Source organism: Ambystoma mexicanum, chromosome 1p, assembly GCF_040938575.1.
Source record: "Ambystoma mexicanum isolate Mex_15411 chromosome 1p, UKY_AmexF1_1, whole genome shotgun sequence".
NCBI lineage: Eukaryota > Metazoa > Chordata > Amphibia > Caudata > Ambystomatidae > Ambystoma > Ambystoma mexicanum.
Window position 1 is genome coordinate 333,983,233 of NC_090921.1, and position 18,189 is coordinate 334,001,421.

Sequence of the window (18,189 nt, forward strand, 5' to 3'; positions counted from 1 at the left end):
TGGGAATAGCAAAGAATGTAAACAAATGATGAGCTGATCTTTTTATATCTTTTTAAAAATTGTATTTGAATGATTATGAAATTTACTGTAGTTAGTTTTGTATTTGTATTTGTTTTATGTGCTTAAAGTTAGACTAAATTAACTAAATGCACAATAAATGAAAATACCAAAAAATAAAATAAATTCAAAACATTAGGACACAAACAATGCCGCAACACAGTATTGGAAGTGTAAATCTCTAGCAACATTTTCACTACAAAGAACTAACTCAAAACATGTGACAGTATGTAGACCTCACTTATGCTAACATTTAAAAAAAGCATTAAACTGGTCTGCTTACTCTGGATGCAAAATCCATCTTAAATAGTAGACTAATCCATGAGCTATACTGGCGAAACACATTTGCTCCAGATGGCATGTAACAATTAACTCAACAAAATATAAAATGCATGTCCTTAATGCAATCCCTTGCAAGCTGTAGTCAATTTAACGAAGCAATGTTAAAAAAAAAGAAGTGCAAACCATACTGCATACCATCTCCACAGACAAACTAGAAGTGCACGGCATAACACTCCCTATGTGTGAACAATCATGCAAAATCATAAATAAATAGCTTAGAAAAATCTATCTCCAACAAAGCTGGATTGGGAAAAATATTAACTTAATGTCTAAATTGCAGAGTCATTCTAAAACGTAACCTTGACGTAGAACATGATTTAGTTAATGGAGCAAGTGATACAGTTGTTAGCTTCCAAACATATCCACATGACAACAACATTAAGTTTATCAACATCCACTTAGACAAACTTGCAGAAGTTATGAAAATTGGCCGCACAATAGCACGTTTCCTTCTTTACAAGGCCATGTACATACGCAGCCAACAATTCTCTGTCTATTGCATATGCTCTCACTTCACACAAATCTCATGGTCTAACCATATATCACTAATTGATTGACATAGGCAGCACAGTCTTTTAAGAAGGTATGAGAATCATTACATTTTCATGTCTCCATACACGGAATGGCCTATTCCTAGTTAACTTTGATGCAAACAAAGTCAACGCTGACATTCCTTGCATCTTAGAATACAACAGGCTGCCCCATCTATATATGTACACTCTACCTCAAAAAAGAAAACCTTTCAAAAGAAAACTAATACAAACAGAACCTATAACAGATCCCCCAACAATACCACTAAATAAACAATGACCAACTGCTTCTCCATCAAATAATACAACCACAAAACTGTCTACTACAAACTCAATGGCACGTCCATCAGAAGACAAAGAGACAAATATCTCTTCTCCAAATCTCCCAAAAAATCTTCAGGCCCATCAAACGTTGCAGAGACACACCTCTGGTCCATTTAAATTCAGCAACACAACTGGAGCAAATTGCTATGCAAATGTAACAATCTTCTCTTCCAATTGCCACCAATCGTTCACAACAGTTACTTAAACAGCTCAGAACAGTTGTGTTTGCAAATCCTCATCCTTCATAGAAATGCCGCCAATAATCCTGACAACACTTACAGTGTCTCGGGTATAAGGCGAGAATTGCACTAATGTGAAGGAATGGTAAAAATTTACCATAAACACACAGGAAGATACTCAAGAATTCCTAATGTACTTACTACAAGTACTGGAAACCAAAAACATCCCTACAAAGGAAATCTTCCAGATTGCATACACATGGAAACATACATGCACTCTCTGCAACCATGTTTCACAAGAACACATGCCTAATGAACGATTTTTCTATGTATCCATACCACATTGTGAATCCATTCCATTTCACCAGCTTCTGCAGAAGGCAAATCATGGCATAATATAACATTTTTTTTCAACTCAGATATTAGTTCCAGCATACAAATAAACTCACATAGCCAATATGTCATACTAATGCTTCTAAAGTACAATGCAAATGGTACTAAACATAACTGTAAGCTCACTAGCTTTAAACACGGCTAAGTATCTCTTGCCAAGAATACCTTCAAAATAGTAGGCATAATATACCACACTGGTACCACAACCACTTCAGGGCACTATACTGCATATGTCAAAAAAGAGGTGGTTAGTTTGAATGTAATGACACTGCTGTTACTCCAAAACATAGGTGTCATGGCTCGGTCTCCCTGGAGGTTATGGCAGCGGGGGAGAAGCCGCCATTGATTGTTCTATCATATTTCTCTGAACGCGTGCAAGCATTCTAGCATTTTCCAAGATGGCAACCGTTCCGGAATATTAGCTGTTTGCAACCGTGGTTCCCTGCGTTGCAACCCTTGGTCTCCTTTGGGGGTAAGACGCTAGTTTTCCCTTCCTTTTCGTGCAACCTCTTTAGAGCTTCTTTGCCTTATGCCTTCCGGTTCTATGCTGGTGTATTCTAGTGTGCTTGCCTGCTGACATTTGTTCATCTGTTTCTCCCTTGCCTTTCTATGCCTGCTTAACAGCTGATTCTTACCTTTTTATCTTCTTGAAAGTCCATTGCCTTCTACCGCCCTTACTGGTCTTCCGCTCCACGGGTCCAGCTGGATCTACATACTCTTGTGGACTTCTGACAGCAGCCTGCTTTCCGATTTAGGTTTTTCTTTATGACAAGGACTGGCTTTTTCCACTACCTTGCTGTTTCGGAGGAGTCACAATGTCCTTCCTGCTTCCTTACTTGTGGCACATTGTGGCATCCTTCTGAGACAGACCTTTTCTCTTTGAGGCAGAAGAACAGAACAAAAGAAACTGGGCCTCATTACACGGATGGCGGTGAACCATGGCGCTATTAGCGCCATGGTTCATGCCGGTAAAATACCGGCACCGCCTTGGTGGAAAGGGGAATTACCGCCCTATTCCAAGGTTGGCGGGGCAGTAATTCCCCCTTCCACCATTGCCCTTGCCCATTCCCATTTTTGCCCCATAGGGCTCTATGGGAATGGGGAAGGCGCTAATTACGGTACCGCAAATTGCGGTACCGTAATTAGCTCCCTGGTGCCTTTGCGGGTTGGTTTTTTAACGCCTGCAAAAAGCAGGCGTTAAATTCCCCAACCCGCAAAGGGACCTCGTAGTAAGGCGGTCAGGATTTACCGGTACCGGTAAAATACCCGTACCGGTAAACCCTTACCGCCATCCGTGTAATGAGGCCCATTGTCTCCAGCACTGCACCAAAGAAACACCTCTGAAATCTCTATCAAAGATTTGGGTGAGCAGGAGAAAGCTTCATTTAAGAATAGGTTACCAGCAAATCTAACAAATGCCTACTTAAAATTCCATCATCCCAAATATACCCACTAAACTGTAGCACAATTAACAGTTAGAATATGCCAACAAGTATCAAACTACATCCGTAATAGTACAATAGTACTTTTATAAGTCAAGATAGAATAAGCCAAAAGTAATCTAACTACTTCAAAAATACCCTTTATTGCAATACATTTCAAATACGCCATCACAATTGTTACTAAAGTCTAGTTGGAATATGCCAACAGGTATCTAACTACTTTAAACATTCCCTTAATGACAACACAATTCTAACTAACATACTCTCACACTGACACTTACAAAATTATAATCGTTTTATTTTTAATCCTCTATGGATTTTTTTCCCAATGACCCAATGCTTATTTCATGTCAGTACAATGATGGTGTACCAAACATAGTACATATAATGTAATGTTTATGACGGTCAAAAAAAGTAATTGTATATGTATCATTGTTTGCAATTAAATCTTTTAAACTATCCTTCTTAACAAATTATACTGTTTATTTTTCACAGAAAAAGACCAGAGATTCCAGCTTCGTTACTGTATTCAACTAATTAACCATACCAAGTATAAACAAATACATAGTTCATAAGCACTATCCTCAATTGTACTACAAACATAAATACCATATACAGTTAATCATATCATTCCACCATAATACAAACACTTTATACTTCCATTATATTACCTATATTTACTATACACATATTACTGTTATGTTGGTTGTGGCCAGTGGGCAGCTGGCAGATTGGTACAGCCATGCCACCAAGAATCTGTCCACTGGCCACAGCCACAATAAAATTAAACCCTATAACAAATACATACAATACACCTTCAAATAAAAAAACTCGCCCTGAACCCCCTGCAAAAGGAATGATATCCGCGGACACTAAAAGTGACTGCGGACTCTGCTGCATTGGCAAACCCTTTTTTCAATTATGAAAACGGCTCCAGATCATCTTTATTCCACTCCCCTACCCTTTCTCTGCCCTCGTTCAGCCATCAAATAACCCCAAATGTGTTTTCCAAGCTGTTTGTTCATGGCGCTGTCTGCGGACTGGGCAGCACCCGCACTCACTTTTTTCACCTAGAAAAACTGCTTCATATCATATTTATTCCATCCCCCACCCTCTCCAGACCCTCTTTCGACCACCCAATAACCCAAATGTGTTTTTTCAGACGTTTCCCCCACCGCGCTATCCGCGGACACCGGCAGCTGTCCATGGATCCAACATGGTGTGTCGGTTTAAAAAAATATGATGCACCTCACACTTTTGAGGATCAAATCAGCGGTCGTGTACAATATCAGCAGACGTCACACCGGACCCTGATTGGTCATGGGGGGTATCCGCAGACTGAATGGGGAAGTGAGTCAGCGGACCGGATCCATATATCACACATTTTTTATTACCTACTTTTTGGCCGTTTTACAGATTTACACCAAATTTACAAAAGCACACTTTTAGGACCAAGCGGCTACTCCTGCTGCAAATTTGGTGAGAATCTGTCCAGCTGTTTGGGCTGTAGACATGAGCAAAACTTTGTTCCATTGTGTCTATGAGGATTTCCACAAATGTTGGCAACCCCCATCACTTTGTCCCCCCCTTGACGAAAGCACACCAAACCTTGCAGAATCGTTTCGAGGGGGGACATATACCCTTTTCACAACGTTTGGTGAGGATTTGTCCAGGGGGAGCAAAGTTATAAGCCGCCCAATAAATGCTCTTCCTATGGCTTGAGCAACTTCACCGTAATTACAGGGCTGCTACCGCTGGCCCTGTAATATATATATATGTATATATATACTCAATCTCCTTTGTTCTGCTCTTTGTATTGAGCAAGCTACACACATTGTCATCCAGTCATCAAGTCCCATCTCCCATCACCTCCTGCATTGGATGGGATGGACCGCTGTCTCTGGTACAAAGAAGCGAACGCAAGCTCCCAAACAGTGAGAGATAATGATATCATTTGTGTAGTGGAACCAGTTGTGCTTACCCTAACTTCTCTCCTGCTCTCTGTGCCATTTGCTCCCCAGGATAAAGAGGTGCCTCTGGCCCCAGGTTCCAGATCCTGCAATCACTGACCTGGCCAGCTGGCGACCCCAGCATCTGCGGAAGGTGAGTAAGGAGGAGGGATCAACCTATGTATTTGTCAAAGTTGGGATCATATGAGAGAACATGGTGACATGAGGGAGACATGGTGCCTTTGGAACGCTATAATGATCTGGTGATCTGTAAAGGAGTCTCATGTCAAAACCTTGACATAGATATTTGGACTTGTGTCACCAATCAGAAGAACAGGAACGCCGGAGTGAATCAACTACATGCATTCTCTTTTGGCCTCCAGTTCTTGTCTCCCAGGCTCAGTAGTTTTCTCCCGCATGCTCCCTATACCCTTTCTCTTTTTCTCCCCTTCTAGTCCCGCGAGACTCAAAAATGCCCTGTCCCCAGCTTTACCTCCAGTTTTACCTATCCCCTGCTTTGCAGAGATTTTGGGTCTTCTTTGTTGTCTCTGCCTCAATGACTTGATAATACATTTTTCATTGAAAATAGTGTATCCATTTGTTCAAAACCTTCCAAAAAGTGTGACAAAGCTGTCAATAGATCCTACACAATGCGGCTAGAAGCGGCATCCAGGGCAATATGTAGATAGCAAAAAAGGAGACGTCCTATTATGTACACCCTTGTCAAGTCCTTCCAAGATGTCTACCCTATTGTTTTCTTTCAAGATTATGGTGGACAATCTTCAGAAAGGTCACAATAGATTCAGAGAGTGCAGAGAAGAATTAAGAAGAATTGGAAACAGTCAGCACCACAAATACCAAGCAGCAAAATGCAAATATAATTAACTCTGTGGAGTCTGGAAGAAAGTATGGTGGTGCCTGGATATGGCATAGATATTCTTATACATCCGTTGTTGAAATACAGTGTTGTTGGTGTTATATTCCAGCTGAGATATGAGTCTAGAAAAGGGGTCATGAGCTGGGGTGGGGATTCAGGACTAACATTTGAATGTCATTTGTACATTCCCACAATAGTAGTACAACAACCCAGTAACTTAGTTCAAATAGGCCCGCAATGCATAAAAAGCATAGTGTAAGCGCAAGCACAGAGCTGTAGACTAGGGTATACATTATTGTATTCACCAAGACATAGGGCCTCATTACACGGTAGGCGGTAAGGGTTTACCGGTACCGGTTTTTTACTGGTACTGGTAAATCCTTACCGCCTTACGAGGTCCCTTTGCGGGTTGGGGTATTTAACGCATGCTTTTTGCAGGCGTTAAAAACCAACCCGCAAAGGGACCCAGGGAGCTAATTATAGTACCGCAATTTGCGGTGCCGTAATTAGCGCCTTCCCCATTCCCATTATGCCCTATGAGGCAAAAATGGGAATGGGGAAGGGCAATGGTGGAAGGGGGAATTACCGCCCCGCCAACCTTGGAATGGGGCGGTAATTCCCCTTTCCACCAAGGCGGTGCCAGTATTTTACCGGCATGAACCATGGCGCTAATAGCGCCATGGTTCTCCGCCTACCGTGTAATGAGGCCCATAGACTGGCTACATGTGACTGACGATCCTTATCTGAATCATAAATGTCCTTCTTCAGAACTTACATGTCCCATTATGAGTGTGTTTCCCATTTGAGAATGAGAAGCTTGATAATGTTGTGGGTCTCTCATCTCCAGCAGGACCTGATGTACCCTACATTGGAGCAGACCGACAAGCTGCAGATGAGACTGTCCTTTACCGACACCAGTGGCTGCCTCGAGACCCTGTTAGCCAAGCAAGAGGAGGCAGGGGGGCATCCGACTGTGGTGCCCCGGAACTCTGATCTCCTCCCAACTGACAACTCCTGTTCTGGATCCTTGGAAGCCTGTGTCAGCCCTTACAGTGTACCACACATGTCCCTGCCCAGGCCCACTGATCTGACACCCCTGGAGCCAAAGGTAATTCCCAGCGAGGTGGAGTACGCATCTGTGATCCTGCAGGCCTTTCGCCTTTCACAGGGTGATCCAGTCATACATGGGTTGCGCTCCAACAGCCAACTTTTGCTAACTCATGAAAATACTATAATCTCCAGCCCATCTGACCTCTGGTCTTCCTCATCTCTCGCAACTCCTGTGATAAATCTTGAGGTGTCCAACCTCGTGCTACTTGGTGGAAGCCCTGATGACTCTGCTGAATTTCCACTGCTGTCAGCTCTCTCGAATGTGGGCAGCGGGCCTCCGGCCTTCATGGCTGCTCCATGGCTTCCAGACTCTTAATCTCATTGGATGGACACAGTAAGTAAGGAAGGATGTCTGCCATCAGGAAATTTGCCTTCATTGCTGCACTGGCACGCAGAGCGATGCCACACTTCTATTAGAGTTTTGTGAAGCCCAACCCAGGTGTAAGGGTTCTCTGAGACTTCGCTTGAGGCAGAATGTGAACAAAATTCCACCTCTCCTTTCCCTGTGCAACCACATGCAGTGCTTGTTAGCATGCACAACGAAGAGGGATTCACCCACGGTCAGGACGAAACTGGAAGCTGTAGAGTTCACAGAAAATGGAAGCATTGAGTAATACTCGGCTGGTACCGGTATCCCCGTGAATTGAGAGCGGAGTGTATTAGCTGCATGAATATATATATGCATGTGTATGATAAGCGGTTGGACAGGAACCCTCTTTGTCGTAGAGCCGCGTGACACGCACCTGTGGACCTTTGGATATTGCTCAATCCGTGGTTTCAGCAATCTTCTGGTCCTGCACTGCTACAGAGGAGGAGAGGATAGCAGCCAGGAGGCCTTTCAAGCAGTTGATCTTCTTCCTTTTGAAAGCGCACATTTCCTGGAGTCAGTCCTTGCTCTTTTGATCTGAGGGACTTGCCTGAAAACTAAGGTTGCTCTTTATCGCAAGAAGCGATCATGGGAAGGCTTTGTTCGTGCCACATAGAAATGTACGCTTGTCTCTGATGTCATAGAAAGCTATTTTGCGTACTATTGTGATAACTGCAGCCAATTAGGGAGTGTGTTAGTGGGTCTTACATGGAGGCCATTACAGGACTCCACCCTCAGCAGTGGCACATGCAAGCAATGCTTTTCGGCCTATGGCAGAATCCGTAGTAGGCATTACGTTTTAAACTCTGTTTACTGTTATCAAACGAAATACCCAGGTGTGTTTTACTTTTTCTTGCACTTGTAATAATTCCTACAAAAAGGGGAGCTGATTTGGGAGGATCTCGCAACCAAACTGTGTTGAAGGCCCCCTCTAGATCCCAGTAAAACAACCTGCTTTGGGCGCCCGAACATTTCACTTGAGTCAGCACTCCATCATAAATGATTCTGTTTGGATTAAATGATCTCTTAGGCCTTGACTTTGGATCTGGTTCACCTCCTACTGCCTGAAGCATGTTTGTTGCTATTGTCCAAAGGTGATTGACACTTTAATCAAGTGGTGGTAATTCGATTTAGCAGCCGGGACCACATAAGTAATAAACCAGGTGGACTCCACAAGTCAACGCCATTTGGTCAGTTCTAAACATTCACTGTGCTTGTTGCCCACGAAGAATTGAAATCATAAAGATCAGCAGAAATCCTGATGTTGTTTACAAGGCTGTCTTGTAAAATGGGAGGTTATACTTCATCCACTATAGGCCTAATAAAAGCAAAGACATATAATCCCTGTGTCTGCCATGGAGAGACCATAAACCCAAAACTCCAACTAAGGCCACCTCCCTCGAATTGACGTGATGTAAGACCAAATTCTATTCATGGCAGAAATGCATATTATATTTGATATTTTGTGGCTGTTTGACACCTTCTCCAATAATTTCGAGAGTTGAGGTAAAACGGTGATCAGTCTAAAATTTGCCCGAAGGTCATGAGTTAATGTAGGATTTTTAAAAAGGACTCAAACTATTGCTTATTTATAAACTGAGCGACAATGATCCCTCCCTTGCTCATGGCTAAATATCCAACAAATAAATGATGCAAAATTTACTGGGATTTCATAAGAACTTGCACTGGGATTGAATCAATGGGGGATCCAGTGGGTCCCATATTGCATTGCAAAGAGCAGGACTTTTGAATTTGTTTTTCTTTTCTGCAATTTGGATTGAAAACCCAAACATCTACCGATTTCCCCCAAACTAAAATGGGCACTTATTCTATTGGTATTTGGATTTTCTAGACACTTTCTTTGATGGACATTGATTTGTATAAAGATTTCATTTGCTTTTCATTAATCAATTAGTTATTTTTTTATTAATGTATATGTGTACTTGTTTTGTTGTTGTTGCCCTCTTATGTGAAAGTTTTTTTGGTTTGAAATCGGTGTTGAGTCAAAAAAATGCTGCCAATAAAATGCGTGGTACAAATCTACCCAATTTTGTGTTTTGGAAATAAATAGATGGAATAAGTTGTCACCTGCAGCATATACAACATGGCATTCCACTGAAATGGTCATCGGGCTAGGAGAGGGTTGGAGCATTGTGATAGCTGTGGTACAGAGTCATTGTAAGGCATTGAGAAATGAGAAATGCAGAACGTCCCCGGTTCCTCCACAATTATGCCCTCCTCCTATTTTACCAATCAATTGTCTGCCTCAATTGCCGACCTCATCAGCCTTTAATGCAGTGCTTCTACCGACTCGCAAGACCATTTATTTGTGTTATTTATGACTTCAGCAATTAGCAACAATTGCCCTACGGTGACGTCATGGACGGACATTGTGGAATTCATAATCGACTGCATTTGACATCACAACAGTAGGATACCGCATTTTCTCTGGCAGGTATTCCTTTTTCCATTGGGTGTTGCCAAGGAGCGAGGCGTGAGGTAACTTGGAGCCTCATTATACGTTTTTTGGTACAGTCAAAAAGTGGTGGTGGCAGAGTTTCTGCAGTGTGAAATGTGTAGGGCCGTCAAATGCTGGAGGTTTTTTCTCCATATTATTGGAAAAAAAGGGATGATTTTTCATGGGCACAATGGCCACCTGTGGTAAATGCTCCAAATGGCAATCTAGATCTATGGAATCTATTAGTGGGGATCTGCACTGCGAATCCACCACTCAGAAACAAGGTGCAGGAGGAAGCTTACACTAACACCAAAAAGTGGTGGGTTTACAAGGGACAGAGTTAGCATTTGTGGTAAAATTATTGAACCGCCAACTGAGTCCTAGGGTTCCCAAAACTAGGGATTATGAACAACCTGCCACAATTCGTAATGTGTCAGTAAATGCTCGGGGCAGAGTGGTGGTAACGATAACCACATTTCTGCAAAATTACTGCTGGAATACCAACAAACACGGAAGGAGGTCCGTTGTGTTCATGCATTCGACCATGCAACATCTGTAGTTTTCAGAGTCAATTGTCTGCAAAATCTGGAGTTTGTGCATTTGTGCACTGGACAGTTTCCACAAAAGCAAGCTGTGTGCATAAATACAGACATCTCAAACTTGAAAAGGTGTATGCGGGTTACACTGGAATTAAATGTTTGTTCAATTACAACTTGCTAAGGATTATTGTCTGGGTTTCGAAAAAACTCAGACGTCTGGAAATACCCTGTGTGAGTGATCACATGAGTTGTGTTCAATTTGTTTGGTATTCTTAGTATTCCCATACATTCACCATATATAAAGTTCAAAAAGAAAAATCTTTTCAATTTTAAAAATAAGCATTTATGTTTCAGACATAGGCATTCTTTATGCTGTACAATGCATTTCGGTCCGTTGGACCATCTTCAGTGACCAACTTCTATAAGACATAACCAAATGCGATATGTACGTGCTTGGGGCTATTTCTAACATATCACACAGGTGTGTGTCACATATGTGTTTCAGTTACCTGCCTGTGTTTCCTATTGCGTCTATATATGCTTCATGTCTTTGCATTCTGTGGTTCCGCTGGGGTGTCCTGGCATAAACACACTAGATCTCGGATTAATTTGCTTGACCTAAAAATTAAAGCGTATATTCTTGTCGTTTTTCTACATTTCTCTTGGACTTTTACATATATATCAAGGCGCTTGTTGAACATACCTTGCATTAACAAGGTGCCCTCCCACATCAGTTATCAGCTCCTGCTGTCCTGGAGTGTCTAGTGAGGAAAATCACAAGTGAATCCTAGGATCCAGGAATGCTACGTCTTTAACATGATCTTATCTGCACTAGTGAGTGCTTTAGCACGGTACTCTCTGCTTCTCTTAGTGCTTACCTTGTTGTGTGAAGTGTTAGCGCCTCTGGGTGACAGGATCCGGCTTCGATGGATCTCTGTCTCCAGAGGCTCCGTTTATATACCAAAAGAATTGAAAAAAATGGCGCCAGCGGTAGCATTCTCAATGATGTCATTGCGTTGATGATGTCATCGTGTGCCAGCAGCCATTTTGTTTATTTACGTTGTGGAAGTTTACTCGTGTTGGTAGGTTATCTAGTTTCTGCTGAAATACACAATAAATGGCACTAGTTTGGAACTAGTGGATCTGTACTGTAGTTGAAGCACATATTTATAGATGTGTTGAGATATCACAGGTTTTGTGTCCTTTTATATGTTGAATTATAAAATATGAAAACAAGGGGGGGGTTCCTGGGAGTCCCTCTACCAGCCATTAATACCGGTTTTGAGAGTCTTACCCAGATTCTTTAGCTCACTATATTTTTCACAGAGGAGAAATATCTATAACATATTGGTCTTTTTCCAGCCAGGGGCAGTCCAGCACCGAAATTCCAGACAATTCTCCTCTGAACAAAAGAACTGACAGCAACCCCAAACACATGTTTCAGTCTGGTCGGACCTCATCAGTAGTATTAGGCAAGATTGTATGCAGTACTGTGTGGGAGACTGCACCAGCATTGACCTCTTGGCAATAGTTAACCTAACCTTTGTTATAAGCATGTACTACACAAGTTGCTAGAGTGACCGAACAGCCAGGCTTATCTCAAGAGGGGTCAATGTGAGCTGTAGGGTTATCACACTGAGATTCACAGTGACAAGTATCCAAATAAACATTTACACTCAAGGTTTCTTGATTAAACAATTATTAATTTATTCAACAGTCTGTTGAATGCGCCTTCTTTAGAAGGGAGCAATATATATGTAGTAACACAAACATATACTTCAAACTACACACTCTCAGTTTATGTAAATCAGTAAATAGCCATTTGGGATGGCACACAGATTTTTACTACACCCTGAGGTGACTTAAATAACTAGGGCGCTGTGGACATTAATATATCACTGGTACATTTAGAGCAATACTGAGGTTAGTGTCAAAAGGAGAAGATGATGGAATAAAACCATGGTTAACAAATATTCTTAAGCAGGTAAGTACTTTTTGAACCCTCAAATGCAAAGTAAATTAACCCTTTCCTGGGGGAAAGATAAAGCACAAATTCAGAGGTAAGAAGAGTCTTTCGGGGAGCCGGGACAGCCAATGTTAGTTGAGCAAAAGTCTAGGTGAGCTAAACCACTTTTTGCAGGTAGGTAAAAAGTCTTGCACAGTGTTTTAGAAGTCTTTGTATAAAATTAAATCACTGTAGGGTCACAAGCTGAGAGGCTTGTGAGGGGCAAAGCTGCAAGCAACTCTGCAAAAGCAACCAAGACAAGTCTCAACTGAGAGCTAGCAAGGCTACACAACAAGAGGTAAGTACCCTCAGTTTTACAGTATCTTTGTGTTTTATTGTGCCTGTCTGAGGTGAGGTAGTTTGGGATGTCATGTGGAATGTTTATGTGTGGATGATGGAATATTCTGAGTGAGTGTTCTGTGTAGAGGCGGTTACAGCTGGCTGCCCCTGGGTGATGGGAGCCGGTGTTGTCACAGCTTATGTCCTTTATGTCTTCATGTGGATATGTAACTAAGAACTTGGAAATAAACTTACCTGAAGAAATCTTAAAGAGCCTGGAACCTGCTTTTTAACACTTTGGTTAGAAGAAATTGGGTCCAGCTGGCTTCTGTTCCTGTGTAGGGCTGCAGATGCTATTGTTCCTTGGCCTCAGTCGTGGGAACAAGAGGAAGGACGTCCTGCACTACGAATTGAAGGTCAGCTGCAGCAATGGGCAAACTTCAGATCAGCGGCACTTCGCAGTTTCAGCTCCTTGCGGCTCTCGCAAACAGCACCACTGAAGTTCTTAGATACCTTTATAGACTTTCCTCGCATCTGAGGTCCAGAACTCTACTGAGGTGGATCAGGCTTGGTCAGTCCTGCCTCCTGGAGTCCTGAGGATTGTCCTGGATCTCGGGTCTGTCTTTAAAAAAACGAGACACTTGATTCTGGTGTTCCTCTCCCTGGCAATCTGTTCCTGCAGCAGCAATGTAAATACAGCCAGCTTCGAGAGGATGTCCACACAAGTTCGCTTTGGGGTTGATTGGTTCCACCAACCCAAGGGGAGAAGTCGTCCATTGCAGGGCTTCTCTAGTCAAGGCAAATTCGGAGATTCAGTAATGCAGCAGAGCTTCACCGGGCAAACCAGCGGTCCAGGAGTTACAGCAAGCGTCTCTTCAAAGTTCTTCTTCAGATTCCTTCGTCCAGTGGTCGACTTTGCCTTCCAAGCAAAAACCCTCACCTTTTATGCAGGTTTCTCCCATTAATTCGTAAATCACACAGCAGGGTGGGTGTCCTGCACCAGCCGGCCATCACCTTTGGGTGCATTCCTGTAACCAAGAGGATTATGCAGGGAGTTTCGGGCACCTCCCTCACTTCCTGCCCTTGCCACACAACCTGGAGCCAGAGGCGGGCTTCACCAGGGAATTTTGCCATAGACAAAACAAACAAAGGGACCAAACCTGGTTTGGCATGCAGAGTAAATCTCAAGAAGGACCTTTCCAACAAGAAATGGCAAAAAAAGAAGACGGGCCATTTTGACAAAATGGGCATCCATGGGGGCTTTACTGCAGCTGCAATTGCAGCCCATGGTAAATACACACAATGGTAGGAAAAAGTAAATCGCTGCCACCAGCCATTCATTATAGAAAGGGTAGCAAAAAATGTTACATGAGAAACTAGACAAAGGGGATACTAAGTAACCCCTCCAGCATCCTATTGTAAGATAGTGTGTGCTGGGTCTAGAAAGTTACAATATGTAAGTAAAGTCAATTTCACTTCATTGCTCTTGGAAACAGTTGTTTTACAAAGAGAAGGTATTTAAACCTTTGGGAAATCTAAGACAGTAGTTCCCTGTGCCACTGCACTGAAGGTGCTGTGTGACACAATGTAAAGATGATGCTTGTGGAGTTCATCAGACTCCAAAGTCAAAAGAAACACAGAGTCCAAATTACAGAAGAATACATGAGAAAGTGGGAAAAAGGTCTCACTCGCTCCAGGTTAGAAATTAAAAGGGCCGTGGTCTCTATGGTAGAAGGGAATTAGCCCATTTCCGAGAATTCTCCCTAACAAGTAGGCTCTTAGAGCAGTGAGCCAGGGGTCCACGTCTAATTATGCAAAACACAAGGGGTCATGGGATTCCCTCTACCAGTCATTAGTCCCAGTTTTGAGAGTCTTACCCAGATTCTTTAGCTATCTCTTTCACAGAGGAGAAATATCCATAACATATCAATAGTTGGCCTGCCCTGGGACAGTCCAGCACCGAAATGCCAGGCAAGTCTTCTCTGAACAAGAGTACTGGCAGCAACCCCAGACACGTGTTTCGGTCTGGTTAGAGCTCATCAGTAGGGTGGAGCTGTGCCTCTCTTAGAGCAGTGAGCCAGGGGTCCACATCAGGATTACCCTAGTAGTTTAGGGTGAGACCTAAAGTTACTTTAATTATGCAAAAACAAGGGGGATCTGGGAGTCCCTCTACCAGCCATTAGTTCCGGTTTCAAGCATCTTACCCAGATTCTTTAGCTCACTATCTCTTTCACAGAGGAGAAATATCCATAACATATCGGTCTTTGTCCTAGTGCAAAAAGGAGACATATTATTTCACCCTAACACATGGATAAAGATATTTTTGAAAGATCACGCCACATGCGACAGTAGCAACACCATCTGCAGCATTAAATGCTCCTGCAGGAAATATTATGGTGGACAAATGGCAAGGAAGACAATGTTCTGTTGGAACAAACACTGGTCTAACATCAGGACTGGAAAGACTAGACCTGCGGTAACAAGGCACTTTTTGGAAGCCAGACATCAAATATCTCAAATGAGATTTCAAATATTACAGATGATTGAGAAAAGAGATACAGTATCTCGAAATTACTTGACCAAAGGGAAACCTTCTGGATAGAAAGGTTGAATTTCCTTACATCCAGGAGGAATGAACAAAGAGTTTAACTTTGCATGCTTCCTTTAAATAGAACAGCCACAATTAGAATAAAAGAACAACCAATGTCACATCATGAAACCATCTCACCAACACGTGGATTATCCATACCACAGTTCTTACTAGCAATGAAATTGTACCCAGAAGTACGTACAAATTGTGTTTTATCTTTGAATTTTGTTAACAAATGTTACTCCCTGCTTTCAACCCAGTGGGAGTATGTATATTGGAGTTAAAGTCTTTTTTATCACTGCCATGTTAAAATGTATGTTAAAATATATGATAATGGATAATACTATTACATCTAGCATTGTATACATTAACCTGAATACATCTCATAAACCACCATATGTTTTGCACCAGTATGTATGAAATGTTGACTCAGAAAATGCACTTATTTTATTGTAATCTATTACCATCATCGCCCAGATTGTGTATTGTATAATGCAACAAATATAAGGACTCAGAACTTGTGAAAACTCAATAATTACTGCGATCACCCTGATTGTGTATTTGTCAGAAACTAGATAACCTACCAACACGAGAGAACATCCAAAGCGTAAATAAACAAAATGGTGGTAAATAAACAAAAAAACATTTTTTCAATTCTTTTGCTATATAAACGGAGCCTCTGGAGACAGAGATCCATCCAAGCCGGATCCTGTCATCCAAAAAGGTAAGCACTAAGAGAAGCAGAGGGAACCGTGCTAACGCACTCACTAGTGCAGATAAGATCATGTTAAAGATGTAGCATTCCTGGATCCTAAGATTCACTTGTGCTTTTCCTCACTAGACACTCCAGGACAACAGGAGCTGATAACTGATGTGGGAGGGCACCTTGTTACTGCAAGGTATGTTCAACAAGCGCCATGATATATATTTAAAAGTCCAAGAAAATTGTAGAAAAACTACAAGAATATATGCTTTAATTTTTAGGTCATGCGAATGAATCAGAGATCTAGTGTGTAGATCCCAGGACGCCCAAGCAGCACCAGAGAATACAAAGACATGAAGCATATGTAGACGCAATAGGAAACACAGGCAGGTAACTGAAACACATATGTGACACACACCTGTGTGATGTTAGATTTGGTTATGTCGTATAGAAGTTGGTCCCTGAAGATGGTCCACCGGGCCGAAATGCATTGGACAACATAAAGACTACTGTGTCTGAAGAATAAATGCTTATTGTTTATGAAGATTGAAAAGATTTATCTGCTTGAACTTTATACTTATTTGATGTATTGGAATACTGGTAATACCAAACAAATTCAACACAACACATGTGATCACTCACACAGGGTCCTTCCAGACCTTTTGGCAGCTGCAGGGGTGTCCCCTGCAACCCCCGCTCACTATACCACACAATATTTTGTATTTGTATTTGTATTTTATTTATTTGTATAGCGCACTAGGCCCGAGGGCAACCAGGCGCATATCTTGAATCACAGGTACAGTTACAGACAGTCAAAGATTATGATCATAGGTGCATACATTAAGGCACAACGGTACAAAAGTGGCAGGCTACAGGTGCAGGCAAAAAACAATGAGTTCACAAGCAAGGTGCCGGTAGTGCAAGGGTAGTGGAGCAGGTGGCTTAGGCTGGTAGTGAGTGAGGTGTAGAGGATAGCCAAAGCTTGGCTTTGTGTTTGAAGAGCGTGGCGGATGGGAGAGTTCTGATGGAAAGTGGCACGGAGTTCCAGAGTTTGGATGCAAGGACTGGGAAGCTGACGCCACCGGCAGTCTGCAGGCTGTATTTCGGTATAGTGAGCGATTGAGCTTGGGCAGATCTTAGTGTTCGTGAGGGGATGTATTGAGAGAAGCAGGAAGTTAAGTAGGTAGGGGCCTGGTTGTTAATACATTTGTGAGTGAGAGTCAGGGATTTGAGCGAGATTCTTTGGGCAACAGAGAGCCAGTGTAAGCTCTTCCTGGTGTCAGAGATGTGCGCCGACCTGGGGATGGCGAGGGCTGCTCTGATCGCATTGTTTTGGGCAGTTTGAAGTTTGTTGAGGTTACGTTGGTTAGTGCCCAGGTATAATGCGTTGCAATAACCAAGTTTAGACATAACCAATGTCCTGGCGAGAGTGATGCAGTTTTGGGTGGAGAGGAATGGGCGGCAGGCTGTAATCAACTTGCAGGTATAGGCTGATGCAGCGGCGACTGCGTTGGTTTGTCGGTTAAGGGACAGTGTGGAATCGAGTTAGATTCCCAAGGTTTTGGTCTCTTTAGCCACTTTGATGGAATTACCATCAATGTTGAAGGTGCTGAAAGACGGGTCAAGCTTGCTAAATCCAAGGATGAGGAGCTCTGTCTTGTCATCATTGAGACAGAGCTCATGATGTGCCATTCAAGCTTGGACGACTTGGCATACGTCGTTCAGAGCTTTGGCGTCTGTGATGTAATCACCAGTGATGGGGATGAGTATCTGGGTGTCATCCGCATAATTGGTGTAGGTCACACCCAGATAGTCAAGCACATCAAACAGAGGTTTAGTGAAAACATTGTAGAGCATGGGGGATACGCACGATTCTTGGGGAACGCCACATGGGACCAGGGATGGGTCAGCAGAGTCTGTGGGTGAAAATATTCTCATGAGTCTATTGTCAAGGAAGGGTCTGATCCAGTTAGTGGCATTTTCAGAAAAATGTGCCGCAGATTTCAGTTGTTGGCAGAGGATTTGGTGATTGACCAGATCGAAAG

At 42.6% G+C, this 18,189-nt stretch overlaps 1 long non-coding RNA gene across 1 annotated transcript in view; it reads right to left on the bottom strand.

Moving 5' to 3' along the window:
- Positions 1 to 18,189, bottom strand: part of LOC138569802 (uncharacterized) — a 159,735-nt gene that overhangs the window by 71,561 nt on the left and 69,985 nt on the right. The gene's annotated exons all lie outside the window — the stretch shown is intronic.